Source organism: Petaurus breviceps, unplaced genomic scaffold (genome assembly GCF_028583685.1).
Source record: "Petaurus breviceps papuanus isolate PSGF00001 unplaced genomic scaffold, PetGlider_PUasm1.0 108, whole genome shotgun sequence".
Taxonomy (NCBI): domain Eukaryota; kingdom Metazoa; phylum Chordata; class Mammalia; order Diprotodontia; family Petauridae; genus Petaurus; species Petaurus breviceps.
This window is the reverse complement of record NW_027185593.1, coordinates 1,533,752-1,555,110: the sequence shown is the minus strand read 5'-3', so window position 1 is coordinate 1,555,110 and position 21,359 is coordinate 1,533,752. Positions and strand designations below refer to the sequence as shown.

Genomic DNA, 21,359 nt, shown 5'->3' with positions numbered 1-21,359 from the left:
AACACAAAAAAACTAGCCGTGTAACCTTGGGCAAGTTACTTAACCCCAATTGCCCTCCAAAAGGCAAAAAAAAAAAAAAAAGCCAATCCTATCTCACTGATAATTTATATTTTCTCTTTTTAGGAATAAAACTTAAGAGATTCAAAATATTCATTATCTTCATTCAACTCTTTCTGGCTCAAGAACTAAGAACAGTTTTTCCCTAGCGAAATATGTAGTTTGTTTTAATGTGTGGATTTTCAAGAGGTAGGACCCTGTTAGATATCACATTCTAGTAGTACAGCTTTGGAAGACCCAGGGGTCACCTTCACACCATGTTATCAGGAAAACATCAACGGAATAGCAGTTTCAACTGTCTGACATCCAAGGGGGAATCCTAGCTAAGTTCAGATAGGTTTATGTCCAGGAGTTTGGTCATCAACTGATGAATTTTCTCAACTGCTACAACTCATAAAACCCTTTTCTTAGCTGTACACCAGTTGCAGTCTGCATGGGGGAAAGTAGTACCCACAACTAATAAAATTATGAATTTTTAAAGTACCAAAGACAGTTGTAAGAGGCAACCCTAGTCTGCAAATAAGGAATATGTGCTCTTGAGCCTATTCACCTCTACATTCTAGCTATTTTCTAAAGATGCTTAATCAATCAAGCAGTTACTATGTGCCAGGTACAGTGCTAAGCACGGGGGGGTACACAAAGTCGACTAACAGTCCCCGCCCTAGAGGAATTGACATTCAAACAGGAGAGACCACATATACATGCAAGTTTACAGAGAGTAAGTATGGAATGAATATGAGGTAGTTTGAAGACAGAGGGCAATAGCAGCTCTTGGGTCAGGAAAGGCTTTGTGTGACTTTGGCAAGGCACTTAACCTTGGTTATGTGACCAGGATTCAGTTTACTCATCTGTAAAGTGGTGGAGGAGAGGGGTTGGACTAGATGGGTCTCTGAGGTCCTTTCCAGCACTGTATCTCTAGTCCTCTGAAGAAGACAGCTCCCTTGAGTTGAGTCTTTAAAAAAACTAGGGATTCCAAGAACTATCTTGAAACCCATAATCCAGTAATGCTACATTATCCTGGTCTGTACCCTTCCATTGTTGTCCCTTATTCTTGAATTTAATATTACTAATATATTGCTATTGTTTATGTTAGCATAACTGAAAATACTCAGCCCTCCCTGTCCCCAATCTCTTTTCTGTCTCTTCAGAGGCAGAATTACTGCAAATGCCTTTTGTTTGGGCCTTCTGCTTGTGTTTCCAATTCCTTCCATATAGTCTTAACATAGATTAATATAATCTTCTTAAAATGTCATTTTCATCTAAATTCCCTCCCAGTTCTAAAATTCTATAATTATGTTTACTCCTCAACTCAAGGATCAATAGACTCCCTAGAGTCTACTGGAGTGATCTTCACCTGACATGCCATGACATGGCACCCAGGGGTATGTGCTCAATCAGAAGGTAAGATGACAATGGGTAGAATCCCATGGAGCTTTTCTCCAAAACAAGCCCTTGATGAATTATCACCAACACTCTCAAGCTCTGAGGCCCTGTAACCCTCGACCCCTTTGGTACTGGTAACTTAGGATAGTTATAATCTAACCAGTACTCTCCAACATACTCACATCCTATACCCCAGTTCATTTTGTGAATATTACTCCACCTTACTCTTTTTTCATTTTTTTGATGTGACAGAGTAACCTGCAGAGGTTGAGTAGGTATAGATGGACTGTTATCTGCTTAACTGATCTTATTATATTAGAAGGAACTAAGTAGCATAGTGAATAAAATACTGAACTTGTCAGGAAGACCAGTGTCCTACCTCAGACACCTGACCCTGGGCAAGTCACTTAAACTCCCTTACTTTCTTTCTTTTTTTTTTTTTTTAAGCAATTGGGGTTAAGTAACTTGCTCGAGGTTACATGGCCAGTTATTTCTGAGTGTGGTGCTGAGTATCTGACCCCGGGATTTATCTCCAGGTCATCCCGACACTGGAGTCAGTGCTCTTACTCACTGAGCCACCTGGCCACCCCTTACCTCCCTTACTTTCAGTTGTGATAAATGTGAAATGGGATAACAGTAGCACCTATTTCAGTGTAGTATAAAGAGACAAGCTAAACTATTCCCTTTCCACACAGCCCTATTTCTGTCAAGGGTGCCTTCATTTTTCCAGTCCTCCAGGTTCAAAACCTTGGTGAATGACTATTAATCCCTCTGAGCCTCAAATATCTCATCTACAAAACAGATAATACTTATAGCACCTGTCAGGGTTATGAGACTCAAATGAGACCATGTCTATAAAGTGCTCTGTAAATTTAAAAATGCTATGTAAATATGTTATCATTTCAATCACTTCCTAATGTGATTGCCAGATGTCAGTTTCCTCCCCCCCCCCCCCCCCCCCTTAATACATTCTGTACCATTTGATTCTGTCATTCCTTCCTTCCTTTAAAAACCATTAGTGGCTCCTGATCTTCCCAATTTAGCAGCAAAAGCCCTTCCCTGGGTCTGGAACCCTGGATTCCAGTCTTGATTCTGCATTAAATAGGTGTTTATGTGATTTTTGTCACATACCTTTTTCTAGAAGCCTTAACTTCTACATTAGTGAAATAAGAGAGCATGGACTAGGCACTTTCACTTATTCAACAAGTTGTGTGCAGATTATCTGTATCAACTTGTTTTGTTATTTCACTTTCTGTATGCAGATTTCTTTTATTCTAAGTAAACAAAATAATTATATAAAGGCCAAGAAGTAACTCTCCAGACCTCGGGGCAAATATTGCCTATACAGTAGTGCCAGCAAACACTGGGAATGACTCTTTATGAAGTTACTGGGTGGGAAGGAGTGATTAGGAAAAGCAAAAGCTTTTTGATGTAAATGACTGTAGGCAAGTAGTGGGATAATTTCTTTCATTTACTCATAGCAAACACTTATTAAGAACCTATGGTGCACCAATTCCGCACTCCAGGAAGTTATAGTGATTAGTAAAAATAGTTACAGTGACAGAAGCAGATTTGACCCATCCTACCCCCTTAGAGATATTAAGAAAGCATTTTACAATTACACAAGTCTAAAGGTTTTGGACTAATGTGAAAGAGAAAATTATCAGTCTTCATCAATTTGAAAACAGCCATTCTCCAACTGATGGATATCCCTTCAATTGCCAATTCTTTGCCACCACTAAAAGAGTTGTTATAAATATTTTTGTACACATAGATCCTTTTCCTTTTTGTTTTTTCTCTCTGGGAGGCAGACCTACTAGTGGTATTGGTTGGTCAAAAGGTATGCATAGTTTCATAGCCTTTTGGGCATAGTCCCAAATTGCTCTCCTGAATGGCTGAATTGGTATATATTTTTACCAATAGTATATTATTAGTATTTTAATTTCCCCACATCCACTCCAACATTTGTCATTTTCCTCTTCTGTCATATTAGCCAATCTGACAGGTGTAAGGTAGTAATTCTGAGTTGTTTTAATTTGTATTTCTCTCATCAATAATGATTTAGAGCATTTTTTTTAATCTGACTATAGATAGCTTTGTCTGAAAACTGCCTGTTCATATCCTTTGAGGAATTTATTGATTTATCAATTGAGGAATGACTTGTTTCTATAAATTTGACTCAATTTTCTGAATGTTTGAGAAATGAAGTCTTTAGAAACACTGTAAAAATTTTTTTTCACAGTAATGATTACCAACTACAGTCATGTGGTGAAGCTGTATACTGATTCAACCATTCTAGAGAGTAATTTGGACTTATGCCCTAAAGTCAATAAAATTATGCATACCCTTTGACCAAGCAATACCACTACTAGGTCTGTATACCAAAGAGATAAGAAAACAAAAAGGAAAAGGACCTAAATGTACAAAAGAATTTACACAAGTTCTTTCAGTGGTGGCAAAGAATTGGAAACTGAGGGAATGCTATTAATTGGGGAATGGATGAACAAGTTGTTGAATATAATTATGATGGAATACTACTGTACTTTAAGAAATAATGCGAACACAACTACAAAACACTTTTCACACAAATAAAGTCAGATCTAACTAATTAGAAAAACATCAGTTGTTCAAGGCTGAATCAAGTTAATATAATGAAGATGACAATTTTACCAAAATTAAACTACATATTTAGTGCCATACTAATCAATCTGCCAAAAAATTACTTTATAGAGCTAGAAAAAATAGTAACAAAATTCATTTGGAAGAACAAACAGTCCAGAATATCAAGGGAATTAATGAAAAGAAACGCTAGGGAAGGTGGCCTAGCCATACCAGATCTTAATCTGTATTACAAAGCAGCAGTCATCAAAACTACTTGGTACTGGCTGAGGAATAGAGTAGTGGATCAATGGAATAGACTGGATATACGAGACTCAGCAGTCAATGACTACAGTAATCTACAGTTTGATAAACCCAAAGACCCCAGTTTTGGGGATAAGAACTCACTATTTGATAAAAACTGCTGGGACAACTGAAATATAGTATAGCAGAAACTGGGCATAAACCAATATCTAACACCATATACCAAAATCAAGTCTAAATGGGTACAGGATCTAGGTATAAAGGCTGATACTGTAAGCAGTATGGGAAAGCAAGGAATAGTTTACCTGTCAGATTTATGGAGAAAGGAAGATTTTATGATCAAACAGGAATTAGAGAGCATTACAAAATGCAAAATGGATAATTTTGATTACATTAAATTGAAAAGCTTCTGTACAAACAAAGCCAATGTAACCAAGATTATGAGTGAAATGGAAAATTGGGAAAGAATTTTTACAACCAGTGTCTCTGATAAAGGCCTCGTTTCTAAAATATACAGAGAATTCAGTCAAATCTATAAGAATACAAGTCATTCGTCATTCCCCAATTGATAAATGGTTAAAGGATATGAACAGGCAGTTTTCAGAGGAAGAAATTAAAGATATCTATAAGCATATGAAAAAATGCTCTAAATCACTACTGATTAGAGAAATGCAAATCAAATAACTCTGAGGTACCACATCTCACTGGTCAGATTGGCTAAGATAACAAAACAGGAAAATGACAAATGCTGGAGAGGATGTGGAAAAATTGGAACACTAATACATCATTGGTGGAGCTGTGAACTGATCCAACCATTTTAGAGAGCAATCTGGAACTATGCCCAAAGGGTTATAAATAATTTCATACCCTTTGACCCAGCAATACCACTTCTAGGGTTGCAGCCCAAAGAGATCTTAGAAGTGGGAAGAGGTCCCATATGTACAAAAATATTTATAGCAGCTCTTTTTGTGGTGGCAAAGAACTGGAAATCAAGGGGATGCCTATCAATTGGGGAATGGCTAAACAAGTTGTGGTATGTGAATGTAATAGGATACTATTGTGCTATAAGAAATGAGGAGCAGACAGACTTCACAATAATCTGGAGAGACTTATACAAATTGATGCTGAGTGAGAAGAGCAGAACAAGGAGAAATTTGTACACAATTACAGATACAATGTATGTGTGATGACCAACTCTGATAGACTGAGCTCCTCTCAGCAATGCAAGGTGACTCATGATAAAAAAGAGATGTCCACATCCAGGGAAAGAACTACAGAGTTTGAATGCAGATTGAAGCAAACTACCTGTTCTCTTTCTTTTTCTTGTTTTGTTTCCTCTTTCCCCTTGTTCATTCCATAGGTTATAATCCTTCTTTACAACCTGACTAATGTTTAATGTGAAGGTATTTGCAGATCCTATATTTGACTGCCTGCGGCCATGGAGGGGAGTGGGGCGAAAAAAAAAAAGAAATAATGAACAGGATGTTCTCAGAAAAACATATAAAGACTTACATCAACTGGTACAAAGTGAAATGAGAACCAGGAGAACATTGTAAGCAGTAAAAGCAATACTACATGATGATCTACTATGAATAACTTAGCTATTCTTGGCAAAACAATGATCCAAAACAATTCCATAGGCTGTAAGATGAAAGGTGTTGTCCACCTCCAGAGAAAGAACTGGTAGAGCCTGAACATAGATGAAAGATATTTCTCTTCTTTCTTTATTTTTCTTGAGGTTTTTTTGTCTGTTTTCTTTCACAGAATGATTTACACGTAACTGTGTTTTGTATGACTACACATGTATAACCTATATCAAATTGCTTGCCTTCTCAGTGGGGAGGAAGGGAGAAAAAAAAGGAGAGAGGGAAGGAATTTGGAACTCAAAATTTGGGAGGGGGAAGGATGTTAAAATTGTTTTTACATGTAATTGGGGAAAAACAAAATATTAAATAAGATTTTTTATAAGAATCAGAAAAAAAAAAGTCTCACTTTCGATCAGCTAGAAAAGGAAATTCTTAAAGAATGTGTCCAAAGACTGATTTAGGAAATGATTCTTCAAGGGCATGCTAAAAGTTAAGTGATTAATGTTCTCTCTGAAGAAGCAAAACACTAATTGAACCTCATTCTGAATTTTGTAACTATGTTTTATCTTATTGTGGAATTTTTCTATTGTGTAAGAATGCTCTAACTGTTCATTCAGAAAAGAATTGGAGGGAGCGAGATTTTCAGTCAAGCGATGGCTCTTTCCATCTCTGGTTCTCTCTCCTAAGCAAAAATGCCTAGATTAAAATAATGTAAATTAACAAGAATTTTCAGGTAGTTTTGTGCCTAAAGCAAGAGGCCAGAAATTTCTTTCACATTGTTTTTAAGCCTAGTAGAAGAAAGAAGATACTAGATGACTGCTTGCTAAGGATACTGTAGTAAGTTAATTAGCTGGCTGCTATGTACACTTCCAAGGCAAAAATAAACCAATTATCTCAACCCTCAAGGAGCTTATATACATAGGTAAGTAAACAAAAAGAATGTTGGTGAGGGAGGAGCACTAACAATTTGGAGGGGATGTGAGAAATGTTTGGGGATTAGAATCTAGAAGACTTGGCAATTTACTAGATAAATGGTAAGAGTGAGAATAGAGTCAAGGATTAATGACTTCAAGGACAGAAAGAATGGTGTTGCCCATAATAGAAATAATGAATTTAGGAAAAGGGAGGGGAGACTTTGGGAAAAGGTATGTTCTATTTTGAATATGATGAATTTTAGATGCTTGTGAGACTTTTAAGTAGAGAAATCCAGCAGATTTAGGATCTGAACTCAGGACAGAAAAGAAATGAGAGCTAGATATGTAGAATTGGGAAGCATCTTCATAGAAATAATCACTGAACTCATGGGAGTTGATGAGATCACCAAAAGTATGGAGATAGGTACAGAGTATTAGGGAACACTCATGGGGGGGAAGGACAAAGACAGAAATCTGATAAAGGAAACTTAGGAGGATTGATCAGAAAGGAGAATGAGAAGGATTTATTAGACTGAAGGAAAGAAAACCAGGAGAGAACAATGTCACAAAAACCCAGAGAGGAGTTACTACCTAGTAGGGTGTTGGACAGTGTCAAATACTGTAGAGATGTCAAGAAGGAAGTGAGCTAGTAAAAGCCACAGGATTTAACAATTAAGAAATCACTGGTAATCTTGTAAAGAGCAGTTTCAACCAATAAAAACATCCCATGCCAGACTTAATAGAGTTGAGAAGTGGGATAAAAGCAGTGAATGTAGCCAGCTTTTTCTAGGAATTTATCTTGGGGGAATGACAAAGTTGAGTGAAAGTTTATTAAGGATAAAGGATACCTGTTTTATAGGAAGCGGAGAATAAGGCAGGATAAAGAAAGACTGAAGATTAGAAACAGAAAGTGGATGACTGAAGGGGCAAGCTACCAAAGGAAATCAGAAGAGACAGAATCAAGGAAATAGGCAAGACTAACCTCAGAGAAAGGAGTACTTCCTTACTCCAAGACTGGAGCAAAGCAGAAGAGAACAGGGGATGATGCCAAGGGGATATTAGGTAGGGAACTGGAGAGGAGTTCTCAAGAGAAGGTTTCAATTTTCTTGGTAGAGAACATAAAGTTTTCTGTTGAGTAAAGGATAGAAGGGGTATGGTAGGTGGTTTGAGGAAAGAAGTTTAGAACAGTCGATCTGTGGAGTATGTGACAAGAGGAAATCATACAAAGGAAAAAGGAGCACTGTGCAGCTGTGAAAGACCAGCTGAGACAGTATCAGTTTATACTGGAGTCAGCCTGGTTGTATGACTTTCTACAACATTATTCAGCAGCTCGTAAGTAGAAGCAAAGGTGGAAGATGGGGTGGAGTAATTTAGGGTTAGGGCTTGGAAAAGGCTGAATGACAGGACTGGGGATAGGGAGAGATTCTAGGGTGGAAGATGAGTAAAGTTGGAGTGGTTATCTATAACACCAAGATGTTAAAGAGAGGAAAGGAAAGTCAAAGCAAGATTCTGGGAAAGCAGAGAGGCGGGATGAATGACTAGACGCTGTGGTAAGGGCAAAAACTAGGTTTAGCAGAGGTGAGGCAAAGAAAGAAATGGAAGGAAAGATGGATAGTCAGAAGACATGTCAGCATTCTGAATCTTGGAAGTGGAGCACTTTTGGTTGATAAGATCAGGTGCCAGGGTTATGTGGGGGAGGTAGAATAAAGGTAGAGGTCATAAAACTTGAAAAGGTTGATGAACTGGGAAGCCTGGATATCTGAAGCCAATACTTTTAGTACCTGAGGATGTAGTTTATCTGGCACAAGACACATGAATTCATCAAGGACAAGAAGGCACACTCTTACCATTATCTCCTTATTTATGTTAGTTAACAACTTCCTATTAAACATCTTGTGTTCTGTTCTTTCCAGTTCGAAGGTTATTCTCTTAGTAAAGTCAACAGAAGTAAAATAATAACTGAGCTCTACTTTCTTTCTATTATCAGTTATCATCCTACTATCCAACCGTAGCAGTGGCCCTATTCTTTCTCTGATTTTCCTTTTCCCTAGCAGAGCTTTAAAAAAATAAACTTCTTGTCTCAGCTTTCCTCAACATTCGGTATTCATTATAAACTGAATCGATCTTGACACCATAGTACCAAGCCATGATTTTGTATTCATTTTCTGTTGTCTGCCCTTGCTTCTACCTTCTGAATACACTTTGTTAAAAATCTACCTTAGTTGGAGAGTTCTGTGAACATCAGCATTGTTTTTAAAAGACAATTTCTCTTTTCCCCCACATTGGCACAGATCCAGCCTCTGTAACAGACTAGGTAATTTTTTAATGCAGGGAAGAGAACAGAAGAGGACAAGCAGGGAATATTTGAAAGTTACATGCTGAATTTACTGTGTATTTAAAAAAAAACAAGCTATATATAATAGAGAAGCAAAGTTCCATGTACAACCCTCTTTTTCTGCCATTATGTATATGGAAATTCCCATGTCAATTGGTGTTAAGTTCAGAATAAAAGATAAATTTTTAAAAACATACTAGATGTGACCATCAGCAAAATATTTAACCTCTCAGTGCCCCCAGCCAACTCTTAAGATTGCAGAGGAGTTGATGAGTTCCCTAACCAATATCATAGTTTTTGTGCAAAAAAAAAAAAGTCATTGTTCAGTCATGGTCATGTCCAACTCTTCATGACCCATTTGGGGCTTTCCTGGCAAAGATACTGGATGATTTACCATTTCCTTCTCCAGCTCATTTACAGGTGAGGTAACTAAGGCAAATAGGGTTAAGTGACTTGCCCAGAGTCACACAGCAACTAAGTATCTGAGGGCAATTGAACTGAGGTCTTCCTGTTTTATTGTGCTTTATTCACTGAGCCACCTAGCTACCTTAGAAAAAAATAATAACAATAATAATAGTAACACTATGGTAATCTTGCCTTATTAAAGTAGAAAAAAAAAGAAAAGGATTTAAGATGACTACTCTTGAGGTGCTGTGGAAAGAACAATGGATTTAGGTTTAGATCCCAAAGGATATAGGTTCAAATCTTAGTTCTACCATGTATAAATTAGGTGTACTTAGGTAAATAACCTTCCTGGGGCCTCAATTTCCTCAACAGAAAATGAAAGATTTAGGCTAGATGACCAGTCAAGTCTCTTTCAGCTCTAAATCACACAATGACCCATTCAGATTGAGCTAGAGAGATTAAATGATTTACCAAGGTCATACAGGTAATAAAAAGAAAAACTGGGATTTGAATTCAGGCCTTCTTTGCCTCCAGACAGTAAAGCAGCCTAGCCACTCAATAACACAATTTACTTAACAATCCTGAATGTTCTCATTGGTCTGTAAGACCTCACCTTAGTGTAGTACTTTTAGAAATGTCTGTCTCTAAACTTCTCTTTTGGTTCTCAGGATAACTTGGTGAGGCAGGTGGGGAAAACAGTACAAAAAGGAGAAACTTAAGGAGAAACTTTGTGCCCTTTCTTCAGGGTACAAAGGAAATTTCCTGATTTCTGTCCCACTGTTTCTTCCATTATTAGCTCAAGTCAAATCTTCACAAGTATAGCTCAGCCAACGACAGAGAGCAGGAGAAAGAGCTGACGTTCAATAACTGGATTCTTCGATAAAGATGAAGGATAGGTCAAAAGTGTGTGGGGGGGGAAACATTTCAAGGTGACCTGACGTACAGGTGGTCAGAAAAGCCAGTGACATGATCTAAAGGAATATCCTTACACCACAGCATTTGCCAGTTAGGGATAAAGGAAGGTTAAAAGGTATGATTTTCTTTCACCTTACAGGAAACGAAATGTAATCACTTTTTACTTGGGAAAAAAAATACCGCAGTAAATGTTGCTGAGCCCTAAAATGATAGGCACCTGTAAGGTAAAAGTGGTCTGGAAGAGAATAAACAAAGTCAAGGAGGAAAGAAAACCCCAGCTAGCTAGAGAAACACAGCTGGCTTTCTGTGGTCCAAGGACCACAAACCCAAAATTTGGAGCAGGAAAGCAGGTAAACAAAGTTGAAAAACCAAAGCTGGGGATACAAGTGTCCCTCACCTATCTACTCTAGAGAGATACAACGACAAAGTCCAGCCCACATTCAAAATTCAAATCCAGTCTGTACTAACAGTGATCAGCAGCAAAGAAATAACCTCTTTCCCCACTCCATGCCACCCCAGGTCCCCCTCCCCCTTAGGATTTTATCAGTGGCCGTTAGCAGTTTTGCCCAATCTCTTCTACTCAATGACATAAGGGTGCAAGGGGGAGAAATGAAAAGGGGTGGGGTGGGATGGAGAGTGCCTGCCTCACTTCCAGGACACTTCTGTGTGGGAGAGGAACCTGCAAGCTTAGCACCGTGTCAGGCATATTAAAAGGCGTTTAATAAATGCTTCTTCGATGTCCGTCCCTGCCCAATAGGGCTAGAAATGTTGGAGGGCAGGGAGAGGCATCAAATCCAGGAGTCTGGGATGGGGAAGGGGCAACAACGAGGGGTAACCAATGTGGATATTTGGGAGGGGACTATGGGGGACAAAAGACTTAGAAGTTGGGGAGGGAGGAAAAAGCGGGGCTGAGACAGTAGAGTTGGATGGGGGCGGGGGCGAGAGAGGAGAATGGGGCCACAGATCTGGACATTAGGGGGAGGAGGAGGGGTAAGACTTGGATTTGAGGGAGGAGGTCGAGAAAAGACAACCTCTGGATGGGGGGAGCAGGAGGGGCGAGAGACCTCCGTGAGGAGGCGGAGAGCGCAGACATCTGTTTGTACTTAATTACTGGGGGGTGGGGCGGAGAGAGGGGGCAGTACACTCCGAGGTCTCCGGGCACTGACAGGCCGTCCCCTGGGCTGGCTGGGGAGAAGAGGAGGAGGAAGGGGGCGTCGCGGGAGCGCGCCAAGGGGGGAACGCGCGCCGCTGTCAGGGGGGACGCGCCGCTCGCCACCTGCCTCGAGGCGGAGGGCAGAGGAGACGTCGCGGCTCCCACCTCCCGCCCAAGGCCCAGGCCCGGCTCAGTACCTCACACTCACCCCAGGGCCGCTGCTCCCGCCGCCCCCTCGGCTCTCCTGGGCCTGTCACCCGCCTCAGGTCGCCCGACGCTCCCTCCGCCTCACTGGCCGGGACCCGCCGCCACAGCCATCCAGCCCAGCCCAGTCCCGCCTCACGCACCCTGCGCTGGGGCGGTGGTGGAAGAACTGAGGGGAGCGGGGGGAAGGGCCGCGCCGCCCGGAGTTCCGATTTGCTGGCTCTCCCAGCTGAAATCACCTACGAACCAATGAGAAAAGCGCATCCGCGGGGTGGGGTGTCGAGGTGGGGCTCGAGACGGCAGCTCCTAGCTTGCGGGGGCGGGCACAGGGGAAGAGGGGGCGGTCATTGGTGGGAGAAGTGCGCACGGACAGCAGGCCGTTAACCAATCGCCGTGCCGCGGGCGGGGCCACTAGCGGAGCGGCCCTGGCGTAGTGGGGAAAAGGTTAGCGAGGCCGCCTAGTACGGGGCGGCGCACGTGTGCAGGTATGTTGTGTGTTCGGCGCTCCCGCCGGGGATAGCGTCCCTTCTTTCCGGTGGAGACCGGTTCTGATTCATGCATCGTACCACGTTCTGGGATTGTGCAGACCACAGTGAAACAGCCCTTGGCCTCCAAACGCCTCCAGCGTAGACGCAGATAAGTAACGAAAAGAGTTAACGAAGTATGGCGCTGCGGCGCATGGAGTACTTGTGGTAGACTGAGGGAAAACCTGGGTTAAGATCCTTCCTCAGACACAGTAGCTGGGTGACCCTGGGCAAGTCCCTTAACCGTAGGCTGCCTCGGTTTCCCCATCTGTAAAAAGTGGAAATGATAACGGCATACCTACTTCCTAGGGTTTTTATGAGAATCAAATGTGGTGAAATGTGTAAAAGCTCTTCCCTTTACAATGCCTGGGCATTAGTAGGTGTTAAATAAATCGCTTGTCCCCTCCCCCATCTTCTTCCCCTGACACGGTGTTCCAAACCCAAACCCGAGTTCACACCTCGCCTCATTAATTATGCATGCGGGGGGGGGGTCAACTGCAGTAAAACTTTTAGGACACCCTCTATTTGAGAATGAGAGTCAAAGTTCGAATTTGGGCTCTGCCACTCACCTCCCAGTGTGACCAGCAAATGACTTAAAATCTCGGGCCTTCGGGTTTTATCATTAGTGAGATGAGGGGCTTCCAGCCAGAACACCTCTGAGGCCCCTTCTAAGCTCCAAATCTTTCCTCCTAAGAAATCGTAGATGTGCTGTTCACATCGACAAAATCAGAGATTGCTTTCTTATTCAGCATGAACAGCTAGCAGGGCTCTCAAGGTACCCCTCCAGCCAGCTAGGTCTCTGGTCAGCCCCACTCTTCCTTGCTTTTAGGGGACTCCAGTGAAGCAGGTGTTTGGTTTTTTTTCACTACAGTAAGAAAACCAACTGTTTGCTGGCCCACTTCCTCATTTACCCTGGGTCCAGGGCAGACCCTCTTTTTTGAAAATCTGGCCACTTACTCCCTTGCCTCTGTCTGTCTGACCTCTGATCAGCCAGCCACTCTTTGCTCTCCCCATGCATAAGCTTCCTACCCCATCTTTCTCTTGCTCAGTTTCCTGCTTAAAAAGCTTCAGTCGCCCTCATTGAAGAAGTTTGGCATTTCCCCTAAAAAGAACATGGTTTTTCTGGCCAAAAGAAGGCAATATGGCAGTATCAAAATAGTCCCTCCCATTACAGTAGCATTTATATGTGTCCATATGTGCATATATGTCCTTTTAATACCTATACATATTATATATGTGCCTATATAATGTATAATTGTATCCCAACAACAATTCTGTGAGGTTGGGGCTATTATCCACATTTTACAGACAAGAAAGCCAACTCAGGATAAGTGATCTACCCAGGGTAACATAGCTAGTAAAGGTATGAGGCAGGATTTGAATCTGGGTCTCCCTAACTTCAAGTCCAAGACTCAATGTCAGACTGTCTCTTTACTGCAATGAATGAGCATATAAGCCTGGGAGTCAGGAGACCAGAGTGCTATTGACCTTAAGACCTCTAACCCTATTTTTCATTGTCTCTGGGACCTCCAGTCCTTTAGCCCCTCAGTTCTTTCCCAAGCCATCCCCTCCTGCACTCTCCCCTGTTTCTGTTTCTTGGTGAACCGCATCAGTACTACACTGTTCTCAACATCCTTTTCCTTTGTCCCTTAGTAGTGTCTCAGAAGCTGCAAACTTGGATTCCTCCAGTCATCCACTTTATTTGCTCCTCTTCACATGCTCCTGAAAGGAGCTGGACTGGGTCCACTACATATTTGTTACCTCATCTCAATGGGGTTCTCACTGCAGCAAGGCAAGGCAAGCCTTTCATACCTCAAATGATCCATGATCCCATTCACCACAGAAACCATTTTTATCTCTCCTTAAGCCCCCCCCCCCCCCCCCCGTGGTTTACCCCACTCTCAGCTGAAGATTTTGCCTCACTTCTTCGAAAAAAAAACGAAGCCATTCACTGAGAGCTCCCTCTTCTCCCATCATCCTCAGACACCTTCCTTCACAAGTCTCATGTGAAGAGGTGGACTCTTTCCTCCGCAAGACAACCTTCTCTATAAACACAGATGTTCTCATTCCCTTCCATCTTCTCCAGAAGATTGCCCCTCTTTTCTCCTCCCCCCAACTCTATTACAGATCTTCAATATCTCCCTGCCCACTGGTTCATTCTCTGCTGCCTCCCAACACACCCATATCTGCCCCCTTCTGTTCCGTTTATCTTGATAGCTATTGTCCTCTATCCTCCTTTTTGTGGCTAAGCTCTACTTTCTCACCCATCACTCTCTTCTAAAACCCTCTATAGTTTGGCCTCCACCCTCATAATTCTGTTCACTCCAAAGTCATCCAAAGCTTTTCATTGCCAAATCCAGCAGCCTTTTCTCCATCCTCAGCCTTCTTGACTTCTCCATAGACTTTGTCACTGTCCATCACTGACTCCCCCAAATTGACTCTCCTTTCCAGGTTTTCATGACACTGTGGTCCTGGCTCTTCTCCCATATCTGACTAATCCTGTCTGATCAGTTAGGTACAACATCAAGCTTCTCACTGTATCCATCCTCCAGGTAATCCATGGTCTGACCAGGTGTCTTATCCTCTGGCTTACCACTGAGCAAATTCTCTTCCTCCCTTTGTCCCTTTGACCTCTTCCCCTAGGAACAGTCATCAAAACTATATTATCATTGCTGTTGGAAAGAACATGTCAGTTGGTCCATCTTATAGATGAGGGTGGTCTTTCTTTTGCATTTTTTGTCCTCGGCACCTAGGAGGAGCTGAGCAAGTATTTTTCATTCATCAGTTACCATTTCCACCTATCTGAAAATCCCTCACAAGCATTCCGTTCCCTGCTCTCTGGTACACTGCCACGGTGAACCCTTGTCAGGATTTTAGCCTTTCTTTGATCCTACTTTCCGGGCCATCCAATAGACAAGACAAAATCATCTGTAGTATGAATGGATCAAGTCATGTCACTCATCTATTTCAAAAATTATCAGTGGCCACCTTATTACCTTTGTTGAAAGATGAAAACTCTGCTGCATGGATTAAGGCCCTCCACAACCTAGTGACACTCAATCTTTCCAGCTTTATCATGTCAGCGGAAAGAGAGCTGGATTTGGAGCTGAGCCAGAAAACCCAGTTTCAGATACCAGCTTTGGCACCTCCACCTTGTGTGACTGTGGACCTGTCACTAAACCTTGCTGGGCCTCAGTGTCCTTCTCTGTAAACTGAGGGGTTTGGATTAGATGTCCCATGAAATACCACCTACCTCTAGACCTATGATGATCCTATGGAAGCAGAGAAATCCCTTTTTAGAAATATTAAGAAAATATTTTAAATGTATTCTAAGCAGACAGGCACTTGTCACAGCCTTGGGGATGGAAAGAAAGGCAGGAGAAGTTTCCTCCCCCTGGGAGCTCACAGTCTGAAGAAGAGAGGTAGGGGTGGCTAGGCGGTACTGTGAGTAAAGCGCCAGCCCCGGAGTCAGGAGGACCCGAGTTCGATTCCAGCCTCAGACACTTAGCACACACACACACAATCCTCATCAGCTGTTCTCTAACTAGCAATGCCCTGCTCCCCTCCCTGCAAAGCAGCTCCCAGATAGGAAGGAGCCCTCCCTGAAGTCAAGAAGGAAGTGACCAGGGAAGGACCAGGACTAGGCTCCCCAGACTGATCCACCAGGATTAGAGTCCAAGATTTGATACCACCTTACCCCATCTTAGCTTTAATAACCTAACTAGATGAGAACAGGTTTCAGTCGATCAATCAATCCAAAGACCCTAGACTAAGTGAGCAAAGGACTTCCTATTAACTGAGGTTCCCAGAGTGGATGATACTACCCCCTGGGGGGCATTGGCAGCAGCCTCAGGTGCAATTGTATGGTATTAAATAAAAATAAGGAAAAAGAAAATTTTGAAAAACCAGTCATACGTGTTTCATTTGTTGTGCAACAGAGTTAAAATCTTAGTGATTACATTATTTTCCAAATAAACACACAAAATGTAAGTTAAAACTTGCTCATTCGTAATGTTTTCATAAAGTCAAGTCCACTAACAGGTATTAACAAGCAAGTGTTGGCAGCTGATCGTGTCACACATTATGGGGAAGTCCAGTCTACATCAATAGAATATGTGCATGTGATGACTTGTTTATAATATAATACTATACAGTTATATGACACAGTATTATGTCATCAAAATTTCAATGCAGGAAAAAACACACAAATTTAAAATAAATCAGTAATGTAGAATGTGTCTTTTTTTTTAAATTTCATATTTTTTGAAATGATGTAAATTTTTAAAAATGTTAAAGGGTTAAAGAAGGATTTTTTAGGAGGTCAGGGGGAGGTAGACCAAATAAATTTGGGAAGCTTTGTACTAGAATGACTTTGCACAAGAATCGGGTTCAGATAGGCCCAGCGATCATCTATAAATTATCAAGTGAGTCGAGAAGGGATGGAATCCCAGATATTGAAGTGAGCATGGTATTCTAAGAGTGAGAAGGAACTGCCCGGGGAGCAAGGAGAGGCCAAGGCCGAGGTCATATGTTCTCCCTGTCCCTTTTGATAGCAGTGGGACTTTTCCTTCAAGAGTTCAGAGGAGGTTTCTGTGTGCCACTATCTCCCAAGATGCCTCCCCACATCATCACCTACTTCCTCGAGTGACACAAGACCACCAGGATGCTCCTGGCTGACCAGGGCCAGGCCTGGAAGAAGGATGTAGTAACCATGGAAATATGGATGAAGAGGGACCTCAAGGCCAGCTGTCTCTATGGCCAGCTCCCCAGATTCACAGATGGAGACTTGACCTTGTACCAGAGCAATGCCGTCCTAAGATACCTGGGGCGCAAACATGGGCTGTATGGGAAGGATGATCGAGAAATTGCTCTCTTCGATGTGGCCGATGATGGAGAGGAGGACCTCAGGGTCAAGTACCTTCTCCTCATCTACCAGAATTATGAGGAAAGCAGGGGGGACCGGTATGTGAAGGACCAGTCCACCCAGCTGAAGCCTTTTGAGACCCTGCAGAACCAGGGAGGCAAGGCCTTTATTGTGAGGGACTAGATCTTTTTTGTGTATTACAACCTGCTGGACCCACTGTTGATTCACCAGACTCTGGCCCCAGGCTGTCTGGACACCTTCCCCTCACTGTCTGCCTATGTAGCTCAGCTCTCCTCCCGGCCCAAGCTCAAGGCCTTCCTGGCCTCACCCCAGCACACTGATCTTTCCATCAATAGCAATGGTAAACAGTGAGGGTTTGGGCCTGACCCTTTCCTTGCAATAAAAACTTCTAATACCAAAAAAGAAAAAAAAAGTTCAGATGATATTGGTCCTCCCATCTTCTCATTGGTGGCATAAACATCATCCCAGGTAGCCACCGCTGCATCTTCTGCAGCCAGGAACATCCTGGAGTCACTGCTCTACAAGGAACCCAGCAAAGAGACTACACCATGCCTAAGGGGACGAGAATCTCCATGGATGAGAGAAAAGGCCTTCTAGTGACCAGGGACCGTGATTTACCTTTTTGCCACACGTACATTTTAATTTAGGTCTATTTTCCATTGACTCTGTATGTCCTGGGGGAAATTATCACAGACTTTCGGGGACATAATTGGGACTAACTCTTCTTGTACTGCCTTAATAAATACCCCTTTTCTAAAAGCTACATAAGGCTGGCTGACTGATTCTAAACTGATCATTTTGGGGGAGAATCCAGTGGAGGCTCAAGCCAATGACGAAGAGAAAGCTATCCCATTGCCTTCCAGGGATATCTCTAGAGACCTCAGGGTTATAGCTACCCAGAAGTTGCTGTTCAGTGGTTTCAGCCCTGTCCGGCTCTTTGTAACCCATTTGGGATTTTCTTGGCAAAGATACTAGAGTGGTTCTCCATTTTCTTCCCCAGATCATTTTACAGATGAGGCAAACAGGGTCAGGTGACTTGCCCAGAGTCACCTAGCTGGTTAGTAAGTGACCGAGATCATAATTGAACTCAAGTCTTCCAGATTTCAGGCTCAGTGTTCTATTTTATGCAACAGGAAGGCACTCCCAGGAGGGGAGTGGTCAAAGAGGAATATAGTGGTTAGAAAAATGGTTTTCCAGGGGCATTCCCAAAATATTAAATGTCTGTTGTTCTATTAGAGAAAGCAAAATGTTAGCCCTAAATTACTTAATTATGTTTTTATCCTATTATGAAACTTGCCTTATTCAGGAATTTTATGGCTATTACTGAGTAACATGGTAGGTATTTGTCTGAGGGACTCGTTAATTTAGATACCTCTCTTTCTCTCTCCCCCTCTTCCTCCCCCCTCTTTCAGATCAGTGCTTGAGATTAAAATAATGATAAATTAATAAAACATCATTTCTGGCAATCTTATGCCTAGAACACAGTGTATGGTGTTCATCTTTTTACTTCAGCATAGCACTCTGACCCTCTCTAGTACACTGACAGGTACTAGAAAAACCTGTGGTCTTTTACCTACCAGAATGTATAAGGGGAAGAACCATGTTTCATCACAATTTTATATCTCTTCTAGCTCCTGGCTTGCTGTCCTGCCTGAGAACCTGAAAAAGAGCCATGTGGCTCTCCACTCCCTGTCCCCTCCTTTCCTGCCCCTAGGGAAGGACCTAGTAGGTAACCCAGACAGCTGGGGCACACTTACGGTATCTCCTGGTGCTTGTCAGTCTCATTCTCCTACTAACCTCATATGACTTGGATTTCGTCTCGTGGGCAGAACAGTTACCAGTATAACTCTTCACATTCCTCAGGCTTGACTGACCATTCTATTATTTTCCCCTCCCTTGGATAGTATGGCAGAATTCAAATTCAGACCTTGACCTAGGGGGACAGTATCTGGCATAGAATAGATACTCTGAGAATGTTTAGATTTGGTAAACTAAATTACTCAAGGGGGAAAAAAAAGAGGCAGCTGAATCTAGTGAGATTTGGATTAAGGAGACACAGGTTCAGACCCCAGAACTACTCCTCACTCACTCATCTGTTCGAGCTTGGACAAGTACCTCATCTTTTATGGGCCTCAGTTTCCCCATTTCTGAAACGGAAGGGTTGGACTAGTGAAGCCTATGGAACCCTTTTCAGCATAATGTGGCTTTTAAAAAATTGATGGTGTAAGGAAATGCTAAATTTCAGTTAGAAGAATTTAGTAAATAAAGATTTAATTTTTTTTCCACCTAAGTTCATAGGCCCCCAGAAATCTATCAGCCTCCATGGATCCCAGCTTAAGAACCCCTAGATGAGGCAATCTCTAGGGCTCCATCTAACACTATCTATGGTCTTGGCCACACTGTAAACCAAGATTTACACCAGACTTGACAGTCTACTAGATAAGGTGACCTAGGCTCAGCTAGATGAAAGAACTTTTCCAGAGTCATACAGTGATTTAGCCCTTATTACTACCCCCACCACAAAGGCTGCTTTACCTTTCTAGCCAAGGCTTCTTCAGGGAAGCAGGAGGACTCTGGCAGGGCTGGGCAAGGCTCCCAGGGAGGCTGCCAACTAAGGGAAAGGTCGGGAGCAGCCCCATTGCCTTCCCTTTCTTCTCTGGCCCAGGCTTCAGTTTGCCTATTCCTGCCAATGTCAAAGTTTGATTTTCGCCATTCAAAAGAGATCCTGACTGAGCAGTGCCCTGTTAGTGTTCTGGCCATGGGGGAGGTAAGAGCAGGGGAGATGCTGGGAAGGGGTCTCAGTGATTCACGTCCCCTTGCTGTAGCCTCTGAAATAAATCCTTCTTAAGAAGGTCTCTCTCTCTCTCTCTCTCTCCCCCCCTCCCCAAGAAAGGGTTGGGAAGTCCCTCCCTTTGTTAACTAAGGGAAAATTCCTTACCTTTTACTACCTTTGATCACCAGTTTAAAGCCAAAAGGAACCTCAGATCCAGAAAATCCAGAAAATCTCAGAGCTGGGAGGGCTCTTAGGACACCGAATGTCAGAGCTGAGAGGACCCTTAAAATACAGAATGTCAGGACTGGGACAAGGAATGTCAGAGCTGGCATAGTGGATAGGGCTGGACCTGAAATCAGGAAGGCTGAGTTTGAATCCTGTCTACCTTACTAGCTGTGTGACCCTGGGCATGTCACTTTCTACCTCAGTTTCCTCATCTGTAAAACTCGATGTCTTCCTAGATCCCTTCCAGCTCTAAATCTAGAATCCTCTGAAGGGCTCTTAGAACACAAAATGTCAGCCTTGGAGGTGTCTTTAGAACAAAGAGGTTTTTTTTACCTGGAAAGACTTACACGAACTGATGCTGAGTGAAGTGAGTAGAAGCAGGAGAACACTGTACACAGTAACAGCCACCGTGTGTGATGACTAACTTTGATAGACTTAGCTCTTCATAGTAATGCAAGGATCTGAGACAACTCATGATGGAAAATGCTATTTATATCCAGAAAAAGAACTATGGAGTCTGAATGCAAAAATGAGGATCCTAGTCTCAGGAAAGTTAAATGAGTTGCTTGTAGCAGAGCCTGGCCTAGGACATAGGTCTCCTGCCTCCCAGCCTAACTAGGAGAGTTTGTTTCATCAGATCAAGAGCCTCCCCATATTTCTCTCCCATATTCCTCATGCTAGGACATCTGCTCTTGCTATCAGAGAAGATGCTAAGTTTTTTCCAGTTTTCAGACCTTGTTTTAGGCTCTGGCCAGTTAATTCAGCAACAGGCTGAATCTAATAACGTGATGAAATCTAATCAAATGTGACAAATGTCACACATCTTTATCTTGGGGTTCAACAACAAACTCAAGAATCCTTAGTTCTCTGCCTATGCTTAAACTTGCATTCAAAGCCCTCCCCAACCTGCTACCCCCTTACTTCTCAGCCTCCTCCCTCTTATCACTCTGTCCACCCCAACCAGACAGCATGACTCCCTGCTTTCCCCAGATTGTATATGCATTGTATTCTCATGCCCTTGTCTGCCTAGAATAGTCCTCCTTCTCTTCTTTGTTTGTTGCATTCTTTCCTATGTTTAAAAGCCTAATTCAAATACCTCCTCCTCCTCCTCCTTCCCTTTTCTCTCCAATCAGTAAAG

The 21,359-nt window shown here is 42.4% G+C and overlaps 1 protein-coding gene and 1 pseudogene across 3 annotated transcripts in view; one reads left to right on the top strand and one right to left on the bottom strand.

Moving 5' to 3' along the window:
• The window catches only part of SLC25A42 (solute carrier family 25 member 42), a 60,206-nt gene extending 48,227 nt beyond the window's left edge, over positions 1-11,979 (bottom strand). For 2 of the 3 annotated variants that reach the window (XM_069069616.1, XM_069069703.1), the window contains exon 1: positions 11,819-11,979. The gene's annotated coding sequence lies outside the window, so the exon portion shown is untranslated. Of the gene's footprint in view, positions 1-11,807 lie in introns of all 3 variants that reach the window. The other variant, XM_069069748.1, reaches the window with a different exon arrangement.
• Positions 11,980-12,219: 240 nt separating this feature from the next.
• On the top strand, positions 12,220-17,635 carry LOC138147158 (glutathione S-transferase P pseudogene; annotated as a pseudogene).
• The last annotated feature ends 3,724 nt before the right edge of the window (positions 17,636-21,359 follow it).